This window comes from Paroedura picta, chromosome 4 (assembly GCF_049243985.1).
Source record: "Paroedura picta isolate Pp20150507F chromosome 4, Ppicta_v3.0, whole genome shotgun sequence".
NCBI classification, from domain to species: Eukaryota; Metazoa; Chordata; class Lepidosauria; order Squamata; family Gekkonidae; genus Paroedura; species Paroedura picta.
Genome location: NC_135372.1, coordinates 117,845,411 through 117,873,209, shown reverse-complemented (window position 1 = coordinate 117,873,209; position 27,799 = coordinate 117,845,411). Strand labels below are relative to the sequence as shown.

The 27,799-nt window shown below is 46.5% G+C and overlaps 1 protein-coding gene across 16 annotated transcripts in view; it reads left to right on the top strand.

Annotated features, from left to right (window-relative positions):
• Positions 1–43: 43 nt before the first annotated feature.
• EPB41L1 (erythrocyte membrane protein band 4.1 like 1) overlaps positions 44–27,799 on the top strand; it is a 181,913-nt gene continuing 154,157 nt past the window's right edge. For 4 of the 16 annotated variants that reach the window (XM_077335362.1, XM_077335363.1, XM_077335364.1 and 1 more), the window contains exon 1: positions 45–782. The gene's annotated coding sequence lies outside the window, so the exon portion shown is untranslated. Of the gene's footprint in view, positions 783–886; positions 1,003–1,952; positions 2,117–27,799 lie in introns of those variants that run through there. The other 12 variants (XM_077335360.1, XM_077335361.1, XM_077335354.1 and 9 more) reach the window with 8 other exon arrangements.

Below are 27,799 nucleotides of genomic sequence, written 5' to 3'. Positions count from 1 at the left end.
CTGGCTCGACGGAACAATGAGAAGGGAGTTGCTAGGGGTGGGGTTAGAGCCCGTGCATCTCGCTGACTGGCAGCGGAAGCTGGAAGCAGTCCGGAGCTAGCCCGGAATCGGATCAAGCGAGCCCACGACCGGCAGCTTCCTCACGCCGCACCTGCGATGGGCGCCACCCGGGCGGGCCGGGCAACCCCGGGCGCAAGCAGGGCCGGGCCGCGCAGCTTTCTGCCGCTGGCGGACTGACCGAACGAACGACCGCCCCGGAGGAGCGCTTGGCCGACGCGTCGCCGCGCTCGGGGGCCGGGGGAGCCGCTGGCTGGAGCCTGTCCAGAGGCTGCCTCGTTGCATAGATGCTATTGCCCCCCCTTCCCCTTCCCCTCGGAGGCTGGCTCGGTTGCTCATGACGTGCCTCCCTCGCTGAGCTCGCAGCCCTCCCGCTCCCCAGCTCCCTCAGTCCTGCCTCCTGCCGCAGCTGCCTTGCAGGATTCCTCCCTTCCCTTCCCCTCGCCCGCCCCGCCACTTTCCCCAGCCAGCTCGATTCATTTCGTCGCTCTGGTTGCTGCACGGAGGAGGGGGCGGCAGGAACGGGGGGGAGAGAGGCTGGGGCTTTTTTAGGGGGGTTTTGTTTGACACAATTCCCCCCTCCCCCGTCTCGATCCAGTGTCTGTTTGCATTTTTTTTTGTTTGCTTTGCAATTGCAAAAGAGGCCGGGAAGCCTTTGAGTCTCCTCGCCAGATGAACGGCTCCCTGGACAGCTGGACGTCTTGACTCCGGTTTACTCCAAACAGGTTAGCCGTTGCGACGCCTCCCCCCCCCCCCCCCCGATCTCTTCCGCCTCCCCTCCCTCTTCTACCACCACCTTGTTTGGCTACGCCTTCCTTTCGGGCCGGCTCCAGCGGGGGACAGGCGGGTAGACGCCCGCCGGCGAGCCTGTCCTGATGCGGAGCCGGGCCGGCAGAAAGATCACGTGGAGGTCTCTGGAGTTCGGCGCTTGCAGGCCCGGCCGGGGTGTGTGTGTGTGTGTGTGTGTGTGAAATGTACTGGGGGGGAGGGGGGGTTCCAATCCTGCGGACGTGCTTCTCGCAACCTTCTGATCTTACTGCCTCCCGGTCCGCGCCGCGCTTTTGGCAGCTGCCGCGTCCAGGTGCCATTTTCGTCTCGGCTACTTTCGGGTCCCCTCCTCATCCCACGCCGCCTTTGCTCCTGTGCGGCGCCCCCATATTCCGCCCTTCGGGAGGCGAGGGGTGTGTCCCTTTCTTTCCTCTCGGCGGCGAATCAGCGCCTTCCCCGGCCTTCATTTGCTGTTGCATCGGAGACACCCGAGGGGCGGGGAGGGGGGCCGAGAGGAGGCGAGGCAGCCTCACCGGGCGCTCAGGTGTTCTCGTGCCCTGTTGCTCTTCGGCGCCGCCGTTTTGGGGTAGCGTCGCCCATCACGCCCGTCTCCTTCCCTCCTGCCTACTCGCCGTCTTCATCCTTGCCTCGGGGGGGGGGGGGATTGAATGGACGCCTGGCGAATTGCAGTGCATGTTGGTAACAATCCCGGGGGAGGGGGGCTAGGTTTCCCCCCCAAAGCTGTTTGCTTGATCTCATGATTGCCCCACCCAGAAAGGAGATCAGAGGGCGAACCTTGCCTATTCAGAGCTGTGTTCACCGCCTCTTATCTCTTAGTAGGGTGGAGTTGTCTATGTACACACGGTTGCGTGAGGGACAAAAAAAAAAAAATTCTGCCTTCTGTATGGTGAAGGACTTGGCTTGGAAAGGTGTAGGTCTTTGAATAGCCTTGGGCCCAGTCTTGAGCAGCAGCGTAGGCTAGATCCAACCAACCCAGTCTGGTTTTGTTAGTCTGGAGGAGAGGAGAGGAGAGAAGAGGGCTCAATAGAAAGGGATTGTTTTCTTAAAAGGGCGTTGCTCAGCCCCCCCCCCCCCCTTGCACAGTTGGGTGGCTGTTCTTTCAGCTAGGGCACCCCTGGCAAGGTCAGATGGTGGTTGGCCCTTGTTCCTCTCTTCCCAGCCAAAGGAAGATAGAGGGAATGCCAGTTTGACAGCCACGCCCAAATGCCAGCATCTGTAGTGGCTGGGATCGGAAGCCTTGAGCTGCCTGGGCTCCATCGAGGTTCATCAGGTTTGTCCCTTAAGGCAAAGGGTTTTAGGATGGAGGACTGGGATGTGCTCACCTCTTTTTTTTTTGTAAGGGGCAGCTGTGATTAACTTCTAAAAAGTCTTCATGCTTGTTACCAGCGGTTGAGACTTGTAGCTCAGCTTCTAATATCTCCGATGGGGTTACATGTGGATGAGCAAACTGAGGGAGCAAACCCTGATTTTAATAGTAAGAGGGCTGGTGTAATGCTATGTTTGCTTTTCAGTGAATAAGGACCAACTACTACAATGCATGAACATTGTATAGATGTGCATGAGCATTAAATTCAAATAGGATTTAGTTCTGCCCAGGGTCAGGAGGGCAGGGGGAGTTGATTCGCATGCTAAGGGTAGAGGGAGGCAGCGTTACTGTGAATGAATGTCTTGGCATGTATTGAGTGTGCTTTGTGGGAATTCAAGGTAGAGTCACCGCTCTGAAATCGCTTTACGGAGGAAAGGAGATGTGGCTGCTTACAATGAATGACGAGCAATGTGGAGGAGAAATGCTGACTCCTGTAAAAGCTGCGAGGAATTGGTTTCACCACTGGAGCAGGCGTGCTGAGCACCACATGTTGCCTTAATCGTGGATTCTGACGTATAACGCGTGAACCAGCCTCGTGCATCAAGGATGCCACTGTTGGAACGTGCCCGGCAGAAAGAATGACTGTGATGCTCAGCTCAGCAAATGGTGATTCACAGTCCCTCTTTCCCCTGTTGCACTTTGTCACTTGGAACACCAGGGGCTCCATCTTGTATCTGTTCAAAGTGCTGCATGCTTCTTTGGGGTCTCCTCAAATGGGTCTGGTCAGGAACCACATCATGCTTTTATGTTTTGCAGTCTCAAAACTGCATGTTAATAGCAGGAGAGTTTCTCATAATGTAAGCACTGTTGCTGTAAGATCTTCCTTTTGGATCTTTTCTGCTGCAAAGATCCGGACATGTTTTCTGATACTGAGGGATGCATAAAATGGATTAACTGGTTTAGCCAAGAAATTAAGTTGCTGACGTCTGTTACTATGCCTTATGAATATGAGGGAATGTGAGGAAAGTCCTTGTGACTTTAAAAAAAACATGCCTGTACTGCAGGCAAACAGCTGGGATGGGAGGGGGGGGGGTGGGAGAGAAGACCAAAGAATTTTGGCATACGGGAATTTAACCTTTGGTACTTGCATTGGACAGGTTGTTCTCCTATCTGGGATTAAGTGTAATCACAAGCTTGCTGATTTTTGGGACAGTATAGTGCATTAAAATAAGTATGGAGGGAATCTCTTGGAATTGATCCCTGAATGTTTGGTTGCTAATTTTTCAGGATCAGAGGGTAAGAAATGAGTTTGCATGATGAACATTACTTTAGAAGAAGGAGAAGAGTTGGTTTTTATACCCCACATTTCATTACCAGGAGTCTCAAAGTGCCTTACAATCACCTTCCCTTCTTCTGCCCACAACAGACACCCTGTGAGATAGGTGAGGCTGAGCGAGCCCTGATATTACTGCTTTTTAAGAATCAGGACTGCAACTAGCCCAGGGTCACTCAGCTGGCTGGATGTTGAGGAGTGGGGAATCAAACCCGGTTTGCCAGATTAGAAGCTGCCATTCTTAACCACTACACCGAGCTGGCTCTCTTTAATGGTGTCCTATATGGTTAGCTAATCCAAGATATAGGTAGTAGATGCTGCACCTCTTCCTGTTCTAGAAAGCACAGATTCTTTGCATTCTTTTCACCATGGCATTATTGAAAGTGGACGCTTCAAATCTTTTTATCTGGTCATTGACCACCTTTTCTATGTTAATTGAAGGCTAAAACACACACTATCTAATATTATGTGTATCAAATGAGGGCAGTCCAGAACGGGAGATGGTTTGACATTTGAATCTTATTATGTTCTTGTTATTTCCCAAGCATTTCCCCTCTTTTCTTTCGTCCTTCTTTATACGTGTACACTTTACAACTTGTTTGGTAAATTGAGCATCTATAACCTTGCTGTCGCAAATCTGATTTCCAGGCCACATGTCTGTTTTTATTTTATTTTTTTTTGTTGTAGTAACGTGATCTCTTTCAAGCAGTTCTGTAACAGCAGGGCAAAATGTCTTTGGTATCCCACCCACATATGTTTTGAGAATTCTGGCCATTATGTTACCCTATAGCTAGATGATTGCCTTATGCGGCCCTCTTGTTGTCTGATGGAGCCAAACCTCAGATCGTTTTTGTGGCCTCCCTCCTTTCCACAAGCAGGTTTTCCAAAACACAGTGACATATGAACTAAATTGTGTGGTGATAGACCCACTGAAACAATAAACTTCAAGGACGGCAGATTGCTGTAGCTACTATGCATAGAAATCAGTTCATTGAATTCATTTGTTTTTTCACATTGCCAAAATAGTTAAGATCATTTCTGCATCTGTCTCCCTCCATCCTTGGCCTGGCAATATCTGGTGTTGGAACAACTGAATGCCTCCTGTTGTCTCGCAGTCGCAGTGCGCTGCTTGCTGTGGTTTCATAGTCATGACTTGAACGCTTTGTGGTTGGGAGTCAATCAGGGCTGGCACACGAAGTTGGACTAAAGAGCTTTAGGGCGTACTTACTGACCTGACCTTTGATTCTGATCCTTTTTTGTGGCAGTTGTTTTACGTGTTACAGAAAGCTTTTTGGAGAGGAAAATTGATTTGCATCCAACCTGCTCAAAAGACCAACCATCATCATGTGCTTACCTATAAATATGCACATGCACACATGATGCCTGTAGTGTTGTGCTGCTTTGTGCACTGAGCACATGGCATAACCTTCTTCGCTGTAATCTACTGAAGAGTTCTTGACTTGCCAAAGTTCTTTTTTGATACCTATGGCCACGTGCCACAAAGCTCTTCAAGCAGGAGTTTAGTGTAGCAGCCTCTGTGGCACTCTCTCTGACATCTTCCAACAAGTTAAGGCGCAAGAACTTGAGCAAAAGGAGAAGCTGGACGTCAAGCATGTGAGATATCCTTTCTTTTTAAATATGGCAGGCATTCTGCAGCCTCCCTTTCCTGCAGTCACTGGCTTAAAGGCTGTTTGCTTACCCGAGCAACTATTTGGAACACGTCTGTCTGCTTAATAGACTTGTGCATTGCAGGTTTCATTGAACTAGAATGCTTGTGAGAATGAAGAGAGCATCTTTGGGTTGTAAAAGCATGTGTTAGGGCTGCTGCTGCCTTCTTTGTGCATTTGGGCAGCACACGTACATCTTGCATGTACATCAGTGTGATTCCCTACACAGCTTCTTGCACATTAAGAAATGGTACACCAGATGGGTGCGAGGGAGCAAAATGGATGCTCAGTAGCTTTGTTCACTGGAGACTAGTGGTAGCTGCCATACCAATGAATGCTTCGGTTCTTTCCAGAGAGTGTGCAATTCTTCACTTAGGCGAAGGAAAGTGCTGGCCATGTAGATACCTGTAGGCAGGGTGAAATATGCCGTGCCTGAACAAAATCCTGTGTGACGATATCCTTCGTATTTATGGTGCAAAAAATATGCATTCCATCGCCCAGGAAGGACCTTCCTATTATATTCCAGCCCTTCTCAACTTTTTTATTGTTGAGAAATCCCTGAAATATTCTTCAGGATTTGAGAACCCCCAGAAGTGGTGTGATGGAGCAGAATATGATTGGGAAGCATAACTATGTACACGCCAACCTGGGGTCCTTCCCCTTCCCCCCCTCTAGGCCCATCTTTGGCCATTTTAGGGTGGGTGGATCAACATGATCATATATTGTCATATCAACCAATAAATATTTAACAGTTTTTTAAATATATAAGAAATTAATTGTATCCCGCTCATTTGGGAGGCTGTCAAGTAACCCTAGGGTTTCACAAACCCCTGGTTGAGAAACCCTGGTATAGTCTTTATCTATTAGCCAAGGGCCAGCTGATGTGTGGATCAAAACATCCACCCGGTGAAACCAACTATAGCTACAATTTAGGGTTCTGCAAGGCTGAGGAGCCTCCAGATGTGCTGAAATATTTGTTTTAAAATGTGGGTTAATAAATTTCAAAATGGTATGAGTGACCTGCATCTTTAGACCATGGAGTGAAAAGCACCCTTGATGAATTTGAGTAGAATTTTAAATTGCCACAGGAAATCAGATTATGTCTGCCAATATGCCAGGAACAGCCACGTGCTTGCCTGTACTGTCCACCTGCCCATGCCAGTTGGATAGGTTTCGAGAGGAAAGTAAGTAGGCAGAAAGGGGGGGGGGAGGAAATGAAGGCCAGGCAGGTGGGTGAAATGGGGGGAGGGGGGTGAAGCGAAGCCAGCAGGAGGCAGAGTAACTGGTTGAGTGGGGTTTCACTTTTCCTGTGAATACTCCCAGGTTCTCCTCTTGTTATTATTAGATACAATACATAATTATATATGAAAAATGCATACACCTGTCCATCCATCAGTCCATACATTCTAGAATAGCTACAAAGCTTGGTGCTATTTTCATCTCTCTCTGTTGCCCTATCACCAGTTGAGCTGTTGCTAGGTCATATGACTTCTCACTTTCTGACAAAGACTTCCTTTCTGTCCGCTTGGCAGAAATTCTAGTTCATGCTTTGGTGATCTTTGGGCTTGACTACTGTATCCTCCTCCTCAGTCCCCTCTCCACCATCCATATTTTGCTGTCCAAATCATTCATTCCTCTGATTGTTCAGACTTCTGCCTTGTCTTGGCATGCAGAAGGTCCCACGTTCAGTCTCCAGTTAAAAAGATCAGATAGGAAGTGATGTGGAAGACCTCTGCCTGAGATTCTGATGGTCTGAGTTGACAATTCTGACTCTCTTGGACCAAGGATCTGATTCGGTGTAAGGCAGGTTGATGTGTTCCTGTCTCTTGCCAGATCCAACACAAACTCCTCTTTACCTTCAAACTCTTTTCCTCTCAGCATTCATCTTCCATGATGTCCCAGCCTCTACCTGGTTCTCCAACACCTTGGCTGTTCATAGTTCTTTTGCTGTCTCAGACAACTGCTCTTTCTCCCTTGCTTCCCCTATATACCTGGTACCCATCCTGAAACCTATATGTCAGTGGTCTCCAACCTTTCTGAGGCTGGGGACCGGCAGGGCATTGGGCCGCGCCCGGGGGCCACGCCCACGCATCAGGCCGCGCCCGCGCATTGTGCATGGCGCTTTCGCGCATGCCCGATGCGCGGCCCGGCCCTGATTCCCTCTCCCCGCCCTCCCGCAGTAAGAAGCTTCCCGGGCCGCAAGCTTGCGGCCTGGGACATTTTTTACTGCGGGGGGGGGGGCGGGGAGAGGGAGCTGCGGCCCGGCGCCATGGCCTTCGCGGCCCGGCACTGGGCCGCGGCCCGCAGGTTGGGGACCACTGCTATATGTGATACCAGCTCTTCTTGCTTTGGTCATCTCCTTTCGCAAAGCCCACCAGGAAGCTGTGGACACAGCACCCTTCCCCTCAATGACATTAAGCTCCCATAACTGAAATCAATATTACTCTCATTCTCCTCATCCCTCCGCCCTCTTTTATCTTCTCCCTAATGGCAAATTTCAGATCGTAAGCTCCTCATGGCTGAGTCCTGGGTTTCTTGTACTCTTGCAAAATGTCACAGATATTTATGGCCTGTTCCAGTGGGTAGCCATGTTGAGTCTGAAGCAGCAGAACAAAGTTTAAGACCAGTGAAGGTTTATCCCTTGTATAAAACTTTGTTCATCTTAAAGGTGCTTCTGGACTCAAACAGTGTTATGATCTGACCTGAACAACATAATTATGACGTGCGTCTTGCTGACACGTACCCAAGACATTCCTTCATACCTGGTGGTTTGTCTTCTGGCTCGGAGCTGAATGGCAGCTACTACAATAAATAAATAAATTATTGACGGCTTCCTTAACTTTGGCTTGCTCATCTTTGTGCCTGGCGCATGCCTCCCTTGTCTTGCCCCTGCCACTACGGGTGGTTGTGAAACATTTGTCTGCTCTGTTTGCAATCACGGTGTTGCACTTATTGCTTTAACAGCAACTTTGGGTAGTAATGGAGGCATTAAATCAGACGTTTTCTATAAATAGCGAGGAAACATTTTCAGTCATTAGTCTTCAGTGGGAGCACCTCCATCCCGAGGAAGGCGCAGCTTGAGAGGGAGGCTCTGACTGGAGGCTGGCTCCTGAGTGGGGGTGCACAGATCAGTGACTGATTAAAGTCCTGGCGCAGAGAGATGAGAACCAGTGTGTCTTGTTTTTTCAGTTGCTGTACAAGAACAGCAGTGTTTCTGTGTGTGTGTGTGTGTCTCTCCTTACTGACCTCTGTGTTTTCCAAGGAAGGGAGTTGCATAGCATAGACTTTCTCCCCCGAAAGTGGCAAACCAGGTGTTGTTGAATTGAATAGCACTTAATTTCTGCCCATAAAATTGAGACTTGCCAGTTATATTCATGGAGTCCCTTGAAAACAGAGGAGTATAATGTTGTTTCTTTCTTCATTCCCCCTCCCTCCAAGCACACAAGTCATTTGGATACTTCTGATTGCTAAGGCCTGATAGTAAAGGGTATGGGAAAGTGTCAATTCACCACCAGTGCCAAAAACAGTCCTATGTGAAGGTAACTTTTAGCAGGGAAATGGCACTTAAAAGTTCCTCTTCCTTGAGTCATTCCCCCACCTCTTCAAATTTCTTAGTGGTTACGTTTTGCAAAGAAACAGGCTTAGGTGGACCCGCTTTAATGATATTTATTGAATGGTTGTGATGACATACGATGTCGTATTTGGCTCTAATTTTTGTGGTTCTGTATCATGAATCATTAACTCAGGGCCTGTGGGCACCTGCATTTCCTGTCACGACATCTTTCTCCCCCCCCACCCCATTGGTATCCCTTGAGCAAACAGTCAATCTTGGCTTTCCATATTTTCTGGCCAGTGGCCTAGGAGGTGCTTCAGAACAGCCTATAAAGCATCACCTTTGTGTCTATAGGGAGTACCCCTTAGAACAGGGGTAGTCAACCTGTGGTCCTCCAGATTTCATGGACTACAATTCCCATGAGCCCCTGCAAGCATCCGGAGGACCACAGGTTGACTACCCCTACCTTAGAAGACAGCTCTCCTTCTCCTATAGAGGATGCTTAGCTTAGAACAACGCAGCATGTTGTGATTGGCTCCCATCGCCCAGAGAAGCCATTTTGTGACAGCACCCACTTCTCAGAATTCTAGTGTACCCACCGGCTTAACAGAGTTGATGATCTGTTCTATATTGTGCTTTTTATGCGCCTGTTTCATGGAAACCGTTTAGTTATTTGTGAAATTTAATTAAAACATACAGATTAAATACTTCTAAGCTTTTCAGTTAAAAGCATTGTCCCATTTGTAGCTCTTAGAGAATATGGTTTTCTTAGGGGCTCTACAGAATCTTTTGGGAATGGCTTAGCTTTGGACCTCAATCTGTTTTACCATATTTCGTTACCTGTGGACTATCTCCTTGCCAAAGTATGTTGATGCTTGCGTATGTTTCATATATTGTAACTCATAAAAGAAGAGCTTGATAAAACAGAAGCTGTCTATACAGACCCAGGCCCCCTGCTTTTCTCATACACAAAATCTTTCTCAATGGCATTGTCTCTGGAGAGCCAGTTTGGTGGAGTGGTTAGGAGTGCGGACTTCTAATCTGGCATACCAGGTTCGATTCTGCGCTCCCCCACATGCAACCAGCTGGGTGACCTTGGGCTCACCACGACACTGATAAAGCTGTTCTGACTGAGCAGTGATATCAGGGCTCTCTCAGCCTCACCCACCCCACAGGGTGTCTGTTGTGGGGAGAGGAATGGGAAGGTGACTGTAAGCTGCTTTGAACCTCCTTTGGGTAGGGAAAAGCGGTATATAAGAACCAACTCTTCTTCTTCTGAACATTCGTTGGCTGATGCATTCACTTCAGTGGAGGGAGGCAGCTTTTGTGCACCAGCATGGAGCCGTGGTTAAAGAGCAGTGACCTCTAATCTGGTTTGAATCCCCACTACTCCACATACAATTACGTGGCTGTCCTTTGGCTAATCCAAGTTCTCCTTATAACTGTTCTTGCAGAGCAATTCTCTCTCAGCCTCTCCTACCTCACAGAGTGTCTGTTGTAGGGAGAGGGTGTTTGTAAGCTGCATTGTAGTTGTGAGTTCCTGCATTGTGCAGGGGATTGGACTAGATGACCCTGGATGTCCCTTCCAACTCTGTGATTCTGTGGCTCCTGCAGGTAGTGAAAAGCAGGGCTTATTAAAAAAAAACACATCTCTTTTCCCATTGAAATTAATAGACCAGCTACTACAAGCGAGGAGCAGTGTGTCCAAATTGGAGCTGCCAAGATTTCTGGATTAGAATGATTGAGCCTGAGATGCGGAACAAGGAAAACGTTGTGGGAGGAACCAACTCAGTTATACTGTTGGCAATGTTTGTGGAATGCAAGCATGTGCAAGTGTAAATTTGCTACTCCCATAAAAATGTATGCAAGTGCATTTCCCCGGGGAGTCTGACAAACGTGGCTGAAGAGCCTGTTCCTTCTGGAGCATTCAGATGTCTCTGAATCAGAAACTGTATTGGCAGAATGAAGACAATCCTCGCCCCCAACAGTGTAAGGATTAGGGACAAAGCCCTGAACACATGCCTGCTTGCAGGGCTGGTGGCTGCTGCTCTTAAGGCAGTGCCTGCACTAGGCAGTCCTTGCAGTGAATTGGAGGGTTTTTAGAGCCTAGTAGTGGAAACTCTTGTCAAGTTGCAGCTGGCTAGGTGACCCTGCAGGGTTTCTAGGCAAAAGATGCACGGAGGTGGTTTGCTGTGGCCTGCCTGTGGGGACGGTGTGCCCTCTCCTTGGAAGCAAACCTTCCATTGTGGCCCTCAGTTATCTATTTCAGGGTTTTATGTGCTGAAAGGGATGGCCTGGCAAGTTAGGGTGCTCACTGGGATTGCAAAGGCACCAGGTGCTTAATTTCCTCCATAGGTCTTATATCAGACTCCTTGAGAGTTCCATCATCTTGAATAGAAAAGTTTCTGGCAATAGAAGAGGACGAGTTGGTTCTTATATGCCACTTTTCTCTACTCAAAGAAGTCTCAAAGCGGCTTACAATCACCTTCCCTTTCCTCTCCTCACAACAGACACCCTGTGAGGTAGGTGAGGCTGAGAGAGCCCTGATATCACTGCTCGGTCAGAACAGCATTATCAGAGCCATGGGAAAGCCCAAGGTCACCCAGCTGGTTGCATGTGGAGGAGTGCAGAATCGAACCCAGTTTGCCAGATTAGAAGTCCACACTCCTAACCACTACTCCAAGCTGGCTGAATACTTTAGACACCAAAGCACTACTGCAACTAAGAGTCTACACATAAAGGTGTCTTCTCCCAAGGACAGTTGATCCACCTATTTCTGTGTTGTTTACTCTCTGTGTTGGTTTTGAGGCCTTCTCTAGCACCTGCTGCTTGAGATCCTGTAATTCGGGATTCCAGAGACTGAGCCATGCAAAGCCGGCTCTCTGCCCCTGAGCTTATGAACCTTTCCCTTGTTATAATAAAAAAAGCTTTGATACAGCTAAGGCTTTGATACTAAGGGCACTCTCTTGGGAGTAAACCAAATTGAACACTTCTGAATAGACCTAAGGCTTGCTTCTTAAGTAATCACATCCCTCTGATAGTGCTTACTCCTATTTCTATACTTCATTTATTCAGAGGACCTCTGGGGCTGCCTCCATCGGCTTCCATCCACCTTTGGGAAAACAAGCTCGTGGCTAATCCCATCCAATTCCAATTGCTGGAATTATTTTTAATACCTTTGGAGGTCTATTGATTTATTGTCACTTGATCCAAGGAGCTGGGAGGAACCTGAAGCCAGAAGCAGCTCTGTAGACAATGCAGACTCTACCAGGGCTTGCCATCATGTCCTGAAGAATTTCCCTTTTAAACCTTTTTGTTTTTCCCCATAATATTGATCCTGGTGGAGAATTGTGGTGAACTCAACAGCTCTCTCACATAGTTGTGTATCATTTGATTGATAAAAGTTAAACATTTGGATTATGGTCTGGTTTGTTTTGCATTGGTGCCCAGAACACCTGGCCACAGTGATCCATGTGATGGTCACCTCCAGGACTGACGTCTGTTACTTGCTCTTCACTAGCCTTCCTTGGTCCTTGACCCAGAAATTGCAGCTGGTGCAGAATGCAGCAGTTAGGCTCCTATGATTCCCCCCCCCCTCTTCTAGGGTTGCCAGCTCTGGGTTGGGAAACACCTGAGGTTTGGGGGTAGAGCCTGAGAGGGTAGAGTTTGGGGAGGCGAGCAATGTCAGCAGACCTTGGAGGGCCTATATCCAGCCTGTGCTGAGGCAGCTACATTGGTTGCCAGTTGAGTCCCGAATGAAGTTCAGAGTTCTGGTAGTAACCTTTAAGGCCATCTGTGGTCTGGGCCTCACATATCTGAGGGACTCCCTATTGCGTTATGCCCTCAGCAGGGCTTTATGCTGTGTGGGTGCAAATCCGTTGGTGGTCCCCACCCCACAAGAAGCACCCCTGGTTTCAACCAGGGCTAGGGCCTTTTTGGTCCTGGCCCCGTCCTGGTGGAATGAGCTTCTGGAAGAGTTGTGGGCCCTGACTGAGCTTTCACAGTGCCGCAGGGCATGCAAGTCAGAGCACTTCCACCAGCCATTTGGTTGAGGCCAGGGCAGCTAAGATCAAGAGCCTCTCCTCAGTGTAGGTGACTGTAGCCTGTTCCCCTCATTAACACCCCCTGAGGCACTTGGTGGGAGGCTGTTGAGTGGGGGGTGGTGGAAGGGGAGGTTTTAGGATTTGCCATCTGGGAGGGTTGGGTTTTGAGCAGGGGATTGTTTTGCTGTTTTATTGTAGGGTTTTATTCTTTGTAACCTGCTTGGAGCAGTGTATAAGAAATCTAATCAGCAAACAAACAAATAATCCCGTCCCAGCCACTGTTCTGCAGAACTGAATGGACTTTCACTCATAGTTGCTTAACATATGATCCCCCCCCTCTTCTAGGGTTGCCAGCTCTGGGTTGGGAAACACCTGAGGTTTGGGGGTAGAACCTGAGAGGGTAGGGTTTGGGGAGGCGAGCAACGTTAGCAGTCCGTATTTCCTTCTCCAGGGGGATTGATACCTGTCAGCTGGAGACCAGTTGTAATTCCAAGAGATTTCCAGCCACAACCTGGAGGTTGGCAACCCTCCCTCCCTCTGCTGCACCTGAACAGAGATGAGGGGTGCCTGTTAGTTGGCACTATCCATTGTGCATCAGCCAGGAATGCAAATACATAGGGAGGAGCAGATTCCTGCTGCACAAAGGAAATGCTGTTTTCTTTCTCTTACCCACCCTTCTGCTTTTTCCCTCCTTTTAAAAATTTGAATAAATGGGGAAAGAAGAGATCAAAGGCTGTTTTGAAGCTTCTCTGGGGGCTCATAATAAATTCATGAAACTCCCCACCCTGCCTCATACTAAGCCTGTCTCTGGCATGACACCTTTCAGTGGATATTTTTAGCTTTGATTTTTTTCCCCCTTCCCTTCTGCTGGCTCGCGAACAGAACGGCACCTTGGCAGGGTGGGGGAAGCCATTTCAGGAGACATTTTACTACAAGCAGGCGTGGGGGGGGGGAGGCCAAACAGAACCCCCATTGTGTATTTTAATGACACCTCTCTTTGTGATAGACTAATCTTGTTTGTTGCCGGTACCTGCGGAAAACAGGATTGGTTCAAACAGGATTGGTTCAGATAGAGGTAGCCAGGTTGAGTCTGTCAGGGCAGGAGGAAAGCATCTGAAGTTCAGAGTTTTCAAGGTGGAGGGGGAACAGAAACCTTTGTGTTTTCTGTTGGGAGGGGGGATTAAAGTGGCGAGTCTAGAGGCAAATCTGAAAGGGATGTGCAGGCAGAACGGTCATGGAGAGTCAAGGATGCTGACAGGCTGCTGTTATTTCTGATGCTACCTTTAGATGAATCTGAATGAACAATAGAAGCAATTAAGGGGCTCTAATTAGATGCACTATTGAGTTGGCACCGTTTCTGCTGGCGGTAGCACCTGTTGGTGCCAGGTAGCATGGCATCGGCATCTGGGGAGTTTGGACGTCTGCGATCTAGCTACTCGTTCCCCAGACCTCTGCTGAAGAATCTTACAATACAAACAAGTGCTGATCTTTTGCCACTTTAAAATGGGGGCATGTTTGTCGTACTGGAGAGTGAAATGAGTTGTGTGTGTGTGTGTGTATTTAAACCCTGTCTGCATTTGCTGCTCCCTTTTCCTTTCCCTGAACCAAGCTTGGTTGTGGGTGTTACGAGTTTCAGGCTCCAGCACTAAACTAGGGTTGTCAGCTCTGGGTTAGGAAATATCTGGAGGCTTTGGGAATGGAGCCAAGAGGGGGTGGGAGTTAGGGTGGGGTGGGGTGGGGTGCGACGGGACATCAATGGAGTCTAATGCTATGGAGTCCACCCTCCAAAGCAGCCATTTTCTCCAGGGGAAATGATGTGTTTATTCAGGAGATGAGCTCTAATTCCAGGGGATCCCCAGGTCCCACCTGGGCCCTGGCTTCCCTACAGTAAAACCGGAAGGTGTAGAGCAGGGGTAGTCAAACTGCAGCCCTCCAGATGTCTATGGACTACAATTCCCATGAGCCCCTGGCAGGGGGCTCATGGGAATTGTAGTCCATGGACATCTGGAGGGCCACAGTTTGACTACCCCTGGTGTAGAGGGTTAAGTTGCATTGAAGATGGCCATGGAACACAGTGTGCAGCTGGATATGGGGAGGTTGAATCCAGATAAGTTTGAATGACTGTGGCTGCCCGTTGGTCTTGGTTAAGCAGGAAAAAAGCTTGGGGATAACTGGTGGAAATTTTCAGCTGTGTCGATCTGCAGTCGAAACCTCCAATGTTGCTGGCTATTTGTACTGCTGCTGGATTCTCGGGAGAGAGTTGTGTGACCAGGACCATTTTATCATCTCTCTCTAATCCGGGAATCTAGAGTAGAAGGGTTTGGCAACCATAGTTTGTTTATGCGTAACCTCGAGGAATGATTACTGTAATGCAGTCTATGTGCAGCTGTCCTTGAAGAATGTTCTAGAGGCCCTTTTTGGCAGGATTTGGACACTGTGTAGCAGCTGCTCTGGCTAACTATAAGTTTCTTGGGCTCAACTCAGAAGGATGGTTTTGAGCAGCATCGCTCCTAGTGGCTTTGATTCTGCAAACTGTAGGGTGTGCCCCTCCCTGCCTACCCCTTAATATCCTTGCATCTTCAAGAATCCAACTTAAGGAATCTTCATTATACTCTTGTCAGTCGTAACAGAATGTAGAGTAGGGTCTTTATTGCAGCAGCCACTGTTCATTAAATTTTCTTTTTGTCAAAGAGGTCTTTGTTTTTATTACATGTTTTAGTCTCTCTTGAAGCTAGGTATGAAATGGCTATATTGACACTGCTCTACATAATCAAAAGGACAGAAATATTATGGATGATGACATTTTTACTACTGCTGGTCAGGAAATTTATTTGGTATTGTTTTGGACACTACTACTGAAGAAAGATGTATTGAAACTGGATCATGTCCAGAGGAAGGCTATGAAGTTGGTGAGGGGTTTTCGTGAAACAGGCTTCCTCAGGAGGTGGCGGTTTCTCCTTCTGTGGAAGTTTTAAAGTAAAGGCTAGATAGTAATCTGACAAAAATGCTGATTTTATTAATTTAGGCAGATTGTGAGTGGGTGGGCAGGAAGGGATGTGCCAGTGTTTGTCTCTTGTGGCTCTTCCTTGCATATCCAGGGAATTGCTGATTGCCACTGGGATGGTAGGTGAACTTCCTCCAGACCAGGCTGGATTCTGGAGATTTTTGGTGGGGTGGATCCCTTGGATATGAAATTGGCATCACTGTGGGTAGGCAAGTAGTTGTGAGTTCCTGCATTGTTCAGGGGTTAGACTAGATGGCCCTGGAGGCACCTTCCAACTCTTATAATTCTATGACCTTCCCTCAAGTATTGATACAGAAAAGGAACTGGAGACCTCTTAGCTGTTTTTGGGGAGAGATTATTGATAGATCCAAAGGTCTCAATCAAACTGAGGTAGATAGGTGCTGACTTCAGTAAGACCACCCACTTGGTCCTTAGATCCCTGTCCCTCATGGCTTCTCAAGGTGCGTGATGAAAGGATTGGGAAGCCCCTCTGGAAGATTCTAAACTTGTCCCTGTCCTAAGGGATTTTTCCGAGGGGAGTGAAGGAGGTTGTGTTGCAGCCCCTGCTGAAGAAACCATTGCTTGATCTGCAAGACTCTACCAACTACCACCCAGCATCTGCTGTTTCTGGATAAGGTAGTTGAGCAGATGGCAGTGGATCAACTACAGGCGAACATAGAGGAATCATCAGTTCTGGATCCATCCTAGTCTGGTTTCCAGCATGACCATGGATGGAAATGTCACTGGTCACTTATGTGGATGACCTTTGGAAGTGCTGGTGGTGTTAGATCTCACATAAGTGCTTGACACTGTAGACCATGAGCTGTTGGCTCACCACCTTGCTGACACAGGGATATTGGGGAGGGGGAGGGGTCAGCTCTACAGTGGCTGACATACTTCCTCCAAGGGTGGGGACTGAGGGCTACCATCTGGGAAGAGCAGGCACACAGCTGTCCACTCCCATGTGGTATGTTCAGGATGTGATTCTCTCTCTATTGTTATTTAATATCTGTATGGGCCCTCTAGCTCAGCTGGCTTGAGGGTTTGGACTGGGATGTCATCAGTATGCTGTTGACACAGCTTTATCTACTGATGGACAGCCAACTGGATAAACCCCAAGTATGATGACCAAGTATCTGGCGGCCATGACTAGGTGGCTCCAACAGAGCCATCTGAAGCTTGGGCTCTCAAAGATGGAGGTCCTGTGGCTGGGTAGGAAAGGTCCAGGAGAGGAAGTAAGTCTCCCCTGCCTTGATGGCATGCAATTAAGTACTTCATGCACCATCGGGAATCTAGGAGTGATCTTTGTTGCTTTCCTTTTGACTGAGGCTGAAATCATCACTGTAGTGCACCATGTATTCTTTCCATCTATGTCAGGCGAAGATACTAGTGCTCTATCTGGTCTCAGAAGACCTTGCCGCAATGATCCATGTAATGGTCACCTCCAGGCTGAATTACTGTAACTCATTCTACATGGAGCTCCCCTTAACCCTGACCCAGAAATTAAAACTGTTGCAGAACACAGCAGCCCAGTCCTCCATCAGCAGCACTGGCTTCTTGTAGAGTTCCGGATCAGGTTCAAGGTTTTGGTATTGACCTTTAGAGCCCTATACAGTCTGGGATCTGCATATCTGAGGGATCACATCTCACAATATGTCCCCTGGAGAACACTTTGTTCATTTGGTGCAAATTTACTGGTAGTCCCTGACCCCGAAAACATCCATGTGGCCTCAACCAGAGCCATGGCCAAGAAGGCAGACTGCCAGCTGAGACCAGGGCCATGATGGAACTGTTTCAGTTCTGCAGGGCCTGTAAAACAGCTCTCTTCTGCCCGGCCAATGGCTGTGGACAGAGCAACTTAATAGGAGCCTCCTTCTGACCCTCTGAAGTCTTCCTCAACCCCTTTTTCTATGCAGAGAAGATAAATGATGGCTGGGATATTGGGGAGGGGGTAGTACGTTAGACAAACTAGTTTCTAGCTAGAGTGTCTTGTATTTAATTTTTTGTAATTATTTTAACTTAATAAATTGTGCTGTTGTGTTTTAATTACGTTGCAAACTGCCCTGAGCCCATTTTGGGAGAGAGGCGGTTTAAAAGTCTATTTATGCAATAATAACCAAGTGTCTCTTGAAAAATATTTTATGGGGAGAAATGTTTTGAGGAACATTGAACTGGCCACTTTCAAGATCTTCAATATGTATTTATTTTTAACTGCTTTAGCTAGTACAGTATGTTCCTGCCACTTACCAATGCATGATGTAGCATGATAGCTCCATATTTATGTTCTTCCTCTACTTCAGTGTGGTATCTGCAGGGCTTCTCTCCCCCCCTCCCCTCCATAATTCCTCAGAGATCTTTACTGATCCCTTCGTTCTTACTTTTACTTACTAAGCACAAATCTAAGTGCTGGCTATAACCTTTTAAAAAACCAAATGGGCCTAGCAGTTGATCTCGCATGAAGCTTCCTGAAGATTTTATAGGCAATGAGAGCAGAACAAGTGAGTTGGTTAGCAAATGGGATGGAGGGGCCTTTTATGTGGTGGTACCCTGATTTTGTATCTGTGTAGACATATTTACCAGGTTCTTGCTCTGTTTTCTTTTGATTATCAGTTCATGTCTGTTCAATCACCTTTGGCCACATCCCTTATTCTGTTGGTTGTGATTTTCTGTTTGACTAGTTTTTAAAACTATAATAGATGATGGTTTGTCTTTAACTTTTGCTAAAATCAAATCAGTATTAGTTGTACAGAGACACATATTATTATACTTAGGCTTACTTACTAATTCAACCCAGTGGCCTTGAGCAGTATCACACTAATAAAGTTAAACAAGTCTAATAACGTGAGTTGACTCATTTATTTATTCATATTATTATATCTTGCTATAACTTGGGGAAATAACTTTGCAACAGCCACAGTGTCTTTGTGTTCAGCACTTGCTCTCCAATAGGTATCTTTCCCCTCCCTAAACAAAGTGGCAAAACCTATAATTTTCTTATATCCGAGTAAATCACACATTCTGAGAGACAATGCTCCGATGTATCAGTTTATCTCAATTGACACACACGTTTTATTCAAGTGAGGAAAGCTTCTTAAACAACCATCGATTTACCTGGGAAGGTATCACATTTAATCTGGTTTACATAAGTGCTGTTCTATATCATGGGGCAGTTGAATGTTTTGTATTCAGGAGAGGCCTTTGGATATGACAAACTTAGATAAAAGGGGCAGCAAACTGTATGCGCTCTTTCATAAGAGCTCAGGGAATGTAGTTTATACATTTCACTCAGAATTGACATTCAGGCAGCTTCCATTCCTGAGGTCCTTGATCTGAATTCCCAAAAAGGGTAGTTTAGATTCAATTAATTGCATCCAAGGACTTACATAAGAGTCCTCCCTCAACAAGGAAAGAGAATCTGTCTTATCAAAGACAAAGGCTTCTGCTTCTGAAGAGTGAATGCCTAGTTCTAACTACAGTGTTCCTGCTATGCAACCTGATATCCCAGTGATTTTACCTAGAAATTTTATTAAGAGATAATCTAGTGATTCCTGGCAGGCCTCTATCCACACTGGAGCACTGTGTAGCATCTGTGTTACTGCTTTAGAGTGGGATACCTAAAGATATTGCCCATCCTTACTGAAAAATAATCAGATTATAGCCTTAGTGAATGTCCAAGAATTTTCCAGCACATTTTCAAGATGAGCTTTCCATGACAGATTTGACTAGAAATAGACACCCAAATAACAAAACTGGTTTCCTTGCTCCAAAACTTGTTCTCTAATTTCCCAAGTGAATTTTGAGGTATGTGCCCTGGAAAAAAATAATGTTTTTGACATGGTAACCAACAGTAAATCCCCCTTGTCCATAACAAGTAGCAAAGGTTAAGTATTGAAACCACACAGGTGTTCTGGCATATAAAGCAGCCACATCGGCATAGAGGATAACAGATGCTGGAGAGTTTGACAGCACAAGAATATACAAATTAACTTTATTCAAAGCAGTCACCATATCAGATAAACATAAATTAAGCAATGTAGGTGCCAGCAAGCATCCTTATCTAACCCCTTTGCATGTTGAGAAAGCCCTTGAAAAGTGACTTTCCTGAGTATACCTCACCTGGACTGAACATGTTGTACTGGACTGAACAGGGTGTTGGATCCGGTTGACCCAGTTTACCTGGACTGAACAGAGTGTTAGATCCAGTTGAGAATGTCTACGGGAGAGGGGGGATCTCTCAGCAATATTATTGAGGCTCATTTGGCCCATCCTCCAATAGCTGTGCTGGCTTCCCATTGAATTCTGGATCAGATTTAAGGTTCTGGTAATCATCTTTAAGGCCATACATGATCTGGGCCCAGTGTACATGAGGGAGTGCCTGCATCCCTCAAAGAGCCTTGTGCTCCGTTACCTCCAACGGCTTGGTGATTCCTGGCCACAAGGAAGCTCACTTGACCTCAATCAGGGCCAGAGCTTTCTCCATCTTGGCCCCCACCTGGTAGAATGAAGTCCCAGAGGAGATCAAGGCCCTAATGGAACTTGAACAATTCTGCAGGGTCTGGAAAAGGGAGATCCTCCACCAGGCATTTGGTTGAGCTCGACCTGCACCAATAACACCCACTGGGACCCTAAACCTCCCTCCCATGAAAATCACCGCCAATTCATCCAACCCACAGGCTGTCGGTATGCTGTTGTTGAATGAATGTTCTCACCATTTTTCTACTGTTCTATTATAGTGTTCTGTTATTTCTGTATTGATTTTGTTTATAATGTACTGAGTTGTCTGTATTGTTCCTTAGGGAAGGCGATATCTGTTCCACATAACATATTTCTGGTTAAGGCCTTGGAGGAGGAGCGTGTCTCATGGCTTAAGTGCCACTCAGTGCTTAACACCCACTGCGGGTGGCTGTCCTATTCCTGAATGCCTCTGCCTCCAGCCAGCTTGCCAGTCTGTCCAGCAGCCAGCCAATCGCCTTCTGTCCCCCATCCCTGACTACCCCTACTTCTCTCTGAGGCTCAGAGGCTGCAGATCCCTGCTGCGTGAGAGCTGCCCCTGCTGGTGAGTTCCCTTCCCAGGCGCCTCCAGTCTGCAGCCTTTCGAGGTCCTGGGGGGAGAGAGAGGCCATCTGCAGAGTTCTTCCACCCCCCACCCCCAAATCTAGCACCCGTTGTATTCCTGAATGCAATGAGCTTGGCCCCTAGTATATTAATATAATAAATAAATGAGTTCCTTTTTGCTTTATCCTGCTGCTGTTTTTAAGAGCTATGTTATGTTTGGTTATCAGATCTCTGATCCCTGGCATAACAACTGGTGTGGGGTAGTGGTTAGAGTACAGGATGAGGCCTGAGGAGAAACCCATGTTCAAATCCATGCTCCCCATAAAACTCACTGAACATCCCCTGGCCAGTCATTGTCTCTCAGTGTGACCCACCTCACAGAGTAGATGTGCGGGTAAAACATAGGAAGGGAAACTATGTATTCTACACTGCGTTCCTTGGTGTAAAGACAAGATAAAAATTTGTCAGATAAGTAATGTAAAGTTTCAGAAAAAGACTTGAAATGCTTGAGGTGAAAATGCTTTTGGATTGCCTGCCTATATAAAGAAGCAGACCCAAACAAGCTGACTTGTGATTAAACGTACTGAATTAATAACCACCTTGGGTATCGAGGATTGTGTCAGCAAGCTCCACGTTGCTGTTTTTGGCTTGGTGGTGGGATATAAAGATTATTCCAGCAATTAAGCTTCTTGCATAATCTTTTCTGCCCTTCCTCGTATTCTCTCTAGTACATGTCTCATGAATAGCCTTCTTCTGTTCTAGATTTTTCTGTAACGCAGAGAAGCTGTGCTTTCTCTGCTGCTTCTCAGTGGTAATTTGGTTTTAATGGCATGAGGTTGAAACTGATATGTCACTTGCTTTCATTTTTCTCATTTTTTAAAACCGGGGTGTGGGGGGGAGATGCAGACACTAGTGTGTCCATCTGTTTTCAAATGCCTGTTTGCAAACTGGAGTAAAATGAATACAGAACAATATTTCCACTGCTGTGCTGTAAATCAATACTTCCCAGCAGGGCAGGATGTCCTCTGCTGGGGCACACACACACTCTCCCATTCAGTGCTGATGCCAAGAGTCAAGTAGAAGGTAGAGTAACAATCACCTCAAACGTAAATGATTCTCCAGTTACTGTCAAATATCAGGTCAGGATCTAAGCCTCCACATTGTTACTTCCGGGCAGGCCTGCACAGTTCATGACTCCCCAAGCGACATGGAGGCCCCCAATATCTGTCCCCCATCCTTGAAAGTCAGACTCTCACCTTCTTGTGTTCATCTCGGTGGGTGAAAAGATGGGTGGATCTGCTCTAGAGAAACTGAGAACACCTGAGTGCATTTCCTCCCATTTCTATTGTCAGACTTTCAGCTGCATGAAAGATGGGAAGAGAAGCAAATATTGATAGGGTAGACGCACCTTTGCTGGCCTCCCTTATTCCTCTTGCTGCTATATACTGACTTGGGAAATTCCTGGAAATGTAAAGTCAGAGCCTGCTGTAGGCCAAGTGTGAGGTGGCAGCTCAGGTCAGATATGTTCATAGAGTAGATGCCTGGAGAGCAGTTATAACTCTGGAGGGATCTCCAGCCACCACCTGAAGGTTGGCAACCACATACTGTGTCCTCAACAGCTTTGGGGTTCTCTTGCCTCTCTCTCATTCCGTGATGCATCCGTGCTGCATCCCTGCTGAAGTTGTAAGGATGGAGGTTGCTGAAGAGTCAAACACCTGGAAGCAGGAATATTTGAAAGTGTCCCCTCCCCAATAATGTGTTAGTTATTTGGTTTTTCTTTGGTAATTGAGATTACTGTATGGTGATTAACTGGCATTATTAGCTGCATCCCCAACAGAAGCTTTGGGACTCTCTCTGATTCGAAACTAAGGGAGGGTGACCAGGTTTTTTACATTGGTAAAGGGGGACACCATTGACCCCGGGGGGGGGGGTCCTTGATTAAAAATTTGGTCTATATGGAGCAACAAAAAGTTTCATAGAACGCATAGAACGCAAAAATAGTATTGTAATAAATATTTTTTTAATTTCAAGATTACAATTTGCCAGGTACCCTCAGATGTCCCCCCAAAAGTGGGACAATCTGGTCACCTTAAACTAAGGGAAGGTGTCTAGCATAACAGTAGGGGAGAGTATTTGGAGAAGCTTCCCATCTTTTAATATGGAAGTGGAAGAGAAACCCTTAGTTTCCACCATGACCTCCAAAGAATTATTAGTTTCTCTGCATACAGCTAGAGGAAGGTAACAGTCTCCTGGAAACCTCCACACAGTTTGCCTCTTAGGGGAATGTCACACAGTCCTCCCAACATGTTTTTATTGGAAAAAAACAAACTCTCCCATCCATGACCCAATAACCACTAGTCTCTGGAGTGTGTGCTTCATGCATTTATGCATCCCCCCCCTCTGCAGGCATCCTGTCTGAGTAGGAAGAGTGATTTTTGAACCAGTGATGAACCTCTGTAAAAGAATGTGCCTACGATGGCTAACCATCCCAAATGCTTTGAAGAAGGGAACTTCTTCATTCTTCTTTTCAAACTTCCTTAGAAGCACTGGGGTAGAATATAGGACAGGGATCAACTAGGGTTTGTGTGGAGTTGCAGGCAGTTCCATTGGCAATATGTCAGGAGGGGCTAGGGTTGTCAGTCCCCAGGTGAGATCCCCCAGTTTTGCAGCTCATCTCTAGGAAGCAGAGATCGGTTCTCCAGGAGAAAATGGCTGCTTTAGAGGGTGGACTCCATAACATCATACTCCATTGACGCCCCTCCTGTCCCCAAATCCTTCTCACTCCCGGCTCCACCCCCAAAAGCTTCCGGTATTTTTCAACCCAGAGCTGGCAGTCCTATTAGGGTCATCCCATATGCCTCCTGTTCTATCCCCCAGCTCTTTAGCCCACCCATCTCTAGACTTGTTGTTAGAAAAGATGTTCAGGAGTTATTCCAGGAATTTCCACCTTATCCTGGTTTTGACAAGCTCCTTCAACTTGACGGGAATTATGGAATTTCTGTTGATGATGTTCCCTCCTCTGATGTGGAGTTTCTCTCCTCACAGCTTCTTGGCTTCTTGGCCTTCCTAAGGCTGGTCCCTCCTCCTCTTTTAAAGTATTTTTATATGATAACAGATGACTCAGATGCCTGTTTGCCAAGGTCAGCTCAGAGACTAATTCTACCTTGTGAGGAAATTCCGCTGAGAAATAAATGTGCCCTGGTGAGTCTGCCTTCACTAATGGAAACAAAATATTTCAGATTATTTCCTGCCAAGACTAAACTTTGAACTAATCCTAATTAAAAGAAGATCCACCGCTGTGCTTGGCACTTAGTACACATACCTGTTGCTAGGCCACAGGAGTCGCAAGGCAGGAATAACTGGATTTCGTGGCAGTTCTGGCACAGGTTATTTCTAGAAGCTCACACCTGGGCTTAGCTGCTCACCCCTCTAGCATCCCAGGTTATTTTAGCTTTCCTTTCCTGACTCTAAAATAAACTGAGCTGATATTTCACTAGTCGAAAGGCCTCTGTCAGCCCCCCAGTTGTGGAAGGTGCTGGTCTTAAGACAGCGTGGCTGCTTTCAATGACATCGCCTTCTTCATATATGTCCTTAAGTATACAAAGTTTAGAGGTCACAGTAGCAGGATTAATGTGCTAGTCTTCACGAACAGGGCATTTGGTGGAAGGGTAAACTTTTTTGACTGCCTTCTCAGCGGCGTATTGGTTTTGATCTTACCAGGCATTCATAATGTTTTATAGAAATATATTGTAGCAATAAATGTTTTTTTTTTCTAGCTAAACAGAAGCATGGTGAAATCCCCTTGGAAAGTAATAGCGTTATTCTGAGTTTGCACACGCTGCCAACTTCCTTCACGGGAGGCACCACAAAACATAGCAGTGGACTTTGCTTTTGGATGGGGGAGGCGTATCATGAATTTGCAGGACAGTTTTACGGCACTTCCGTGTTAGTACAGACTGATCTATGTCCTCTTCACTGTTCAATGTGTCGGTTAACAACACAGCATTGTGAAGCTCCATTATGTGGTTGAGGACTAAGAGAGTGCTGGGCTGGTGTTCAGACAGAAGCGCAAGTAGCATTAGAACTGCCTTGCTAGTGGCAGGCCATTCCTGCTTCCAGAGGTACAGCTGATCTCTCTGGTTCTTGCTGTTGGAGCAATGAGGCCTGGAAGTATAGCAGCAAATCTACTGGCGTTGTAAACATGAAATACTGTATAGTATCTTCTTAAAAGTACATTTCTTTCTGCTGGCTTCTGGGTTGAAATAAGAATTGGTGTAGCAACAATACCATTGGAACCAAGATTGCAAAATGTTTATTTGATTCACAAATTAGCTTAGAAGAAGAAGAGTGGTTTTTTATATGCCGCTTTTCTCTACCACAAGGAGTCTCAAAATGGCGGCTTACAATTGCCTTCCCTTTCCTCTCCCCACAGCAGACACCCTGTGAGGTAGGCGAGACTGAGAGAGCCCTGATATTACTGCTTGGGCAGAACAGCGTTATCAGTGCTGTGGCAAGCCCAAGGTTATCTAGTGGGGGAGCGGGGAATAAAACCTGGCTTGCCAGATTAGAAGTCAGCACCAAGCTGGCTCTAAATGTTATAGCCTATTAGCTTGGATCTTTTTATGCCTTCTAACAGTTGGATAGAATTGTTTGGCAACGTGGAGTTGTGGTTAAGAACGGTGGCCTCTAATCTGGAGCACCAAGTTTGATTCCCCACTCCTCCATATGTGGCCATTTTGGGCGACCTTGGACCAATCACAGTTCTCCTCAGAGCTCTCTCAGCTTCATCTCCCTCATAGGGTGTCTGTTGTGGGGAGAGGAAGGGAAGGTGAAGGTCAGATGTTTTGAGACTCCTTTGGGCAGTGAAAAGCCAGGCATAAAAACCAACTCTATTTCTTACAGCAGGATTAAAAAAAAAAAAAGACCCTTAAGCAATTTCTTTGGTTAACCTGGTTAAGCAAAAATGATGATTGTTTTCCCTTGCATTAAGAGGATGGTTAAAGCTCCAGCCTTTTCAGTGATATGTGAAAACATAAGGTTCGATTTTTAACAGCGGCATGTTTGTACTGTGTTGAGAGTGAGGAGCTTTGACCACATTTGCTCGCATTAGAACAGGATTCGTTTGAGCGTGTTTATTTGAGCAGGCTTATAAAAACTGCTGTTTGGCAGGTCTGATGAGAAAAGCCAAAGTATTAAGTATTAACGTGAAGGATTTGGCTATGTATGTTTGAGCCTGAGAAAGGCAGAAGGTGTCATTACTATGACAATGATGTTTGCATAACTTTCTATGTGCCAGCGTTTTAAAGAGCTGTCTTATATTTCAGTCCTCTTGGTGATGAAGAGGCTTGCTGAACTTTGAGAAACTTGTTAGGAATTTGGAGGCAAAAGAGGGTCATCAGAACTGCACTTTGTTAGCTGGATATAGTACTATTTTGTATAATGGGAGAGAAGGCTTTTTTCTTCTGCTGCAGTTGCCTCCCGTAGTTGGTCAGAGTCGAGTTTATTGCGGGTTCACAGGTCGAAGTCATCACAAGAGCAGACTTTCCTTTGATTCATAACTACATGTTTAACTTGTCACTGCCATTCCTTGAACTGAACTATGGCATTGATATTAATGGGCTGCTGTATCTGATGAAACGTCCCGTAGCAATGTCTCTACAAGAGTGAAATCGCCATAAGGGATGGAATACTTGTCCTTGCTGCTTGTGTTATGCTCGTAGTATACTGTTGGTAGCTTATCACAGGCACACAAAGGAACTGGGGCAGTGGGGAAAAGAGGTTAATAATTTCAGTAGACCCTTGTTTGTTTTGGTTCAAAGTAATGCCATTTCTCCCACAACCTATGTTTTGGTGTTTAGTGCATTTGGATTCTATGGTAGTGCATTTGGATTCTATGCAAGCACCATCTTTGGTATTGGCCACTGAATTCGGCACCATGAGAACCCTTAAAGCTGTCTTATCCTGAATAACACCATTGGTCCATCAAGGTCAGTATTGTCTGCTCAGACTGGAAACGGCCCTCAGAGTCTCAGGCAGAGGACTTTCATGTCATCTGGTTCTTCCAGCTGAAGAAAGGATTGTACCTGGGATTTTGTGTGTGCAAAACAGGTGGTCTCCCACCTAGCCAGGGCCCCTCCACAAGGATTCAGTTCTTCACTTGTGCCTTTTGAAGGTGCCATTTCACAAAAGGTAGTTTGAAGACACACCAACAGAGGCTCTTAGAAGTATTGGTCAGTACCAGATCTTTTGTCCTCCCAGTAATCCTTTGGAATAGATTTTCTGGAGGTCTAGAACTCACTTTCAGGACTGTAACTGAAACAAAATATCAAAATATTATTTATACACTCATTTTCTCCCTTGAGGGTACTTGAAGTGGCTTACAACAGCAGTCCTCTCTTCCTCAATTTACCCTCACAATAAGCTTCACTTACCGCAGGATATTTACAGAATGTAAGTGCAGTGGTAGGGGAGAGGTTTCACAGTAATGAAGGTAGGCCATACAGGTACTTGTATGCCAGAAGAAGAGCCAGAACAGGGGGGGGGGGCAAATGCCTTTGGGAAGGATGTAGGTGACTAGTTTTTCTCTTTTAGATTGGAGTTGCATGTTGCCACCAGTTTTTTCTTTCAAACCTACACTAAGAATAGCAGTGTCCACTACAGATTGATAATTACTGAGTGACAGAAGTAGTTTTTGTAGCATTGAACCAGAGAGCTAACCTCTATGGAGTTGGCCCTTGAGACAAGAAGCTTTTCAAGTCCTTAGAATCATAGAGTTGGACGGGATTTCCAAGGTCATCTAGTCCAACCCCCTGCATAGTACAGGAACTCACAATTACCTTCCTACCCACAGTGATCCTAATTCCATGCCCAAGTGGTCCCGCCACAAAAACCTCCAGAATCCAGCCTGGCCTAGAGGAAATTCACCTACTATCCCACAGTGGCAATCAGCAATTTCTTGGGCAACATCTTGGTCTTTGTATAGAAATTCCTCA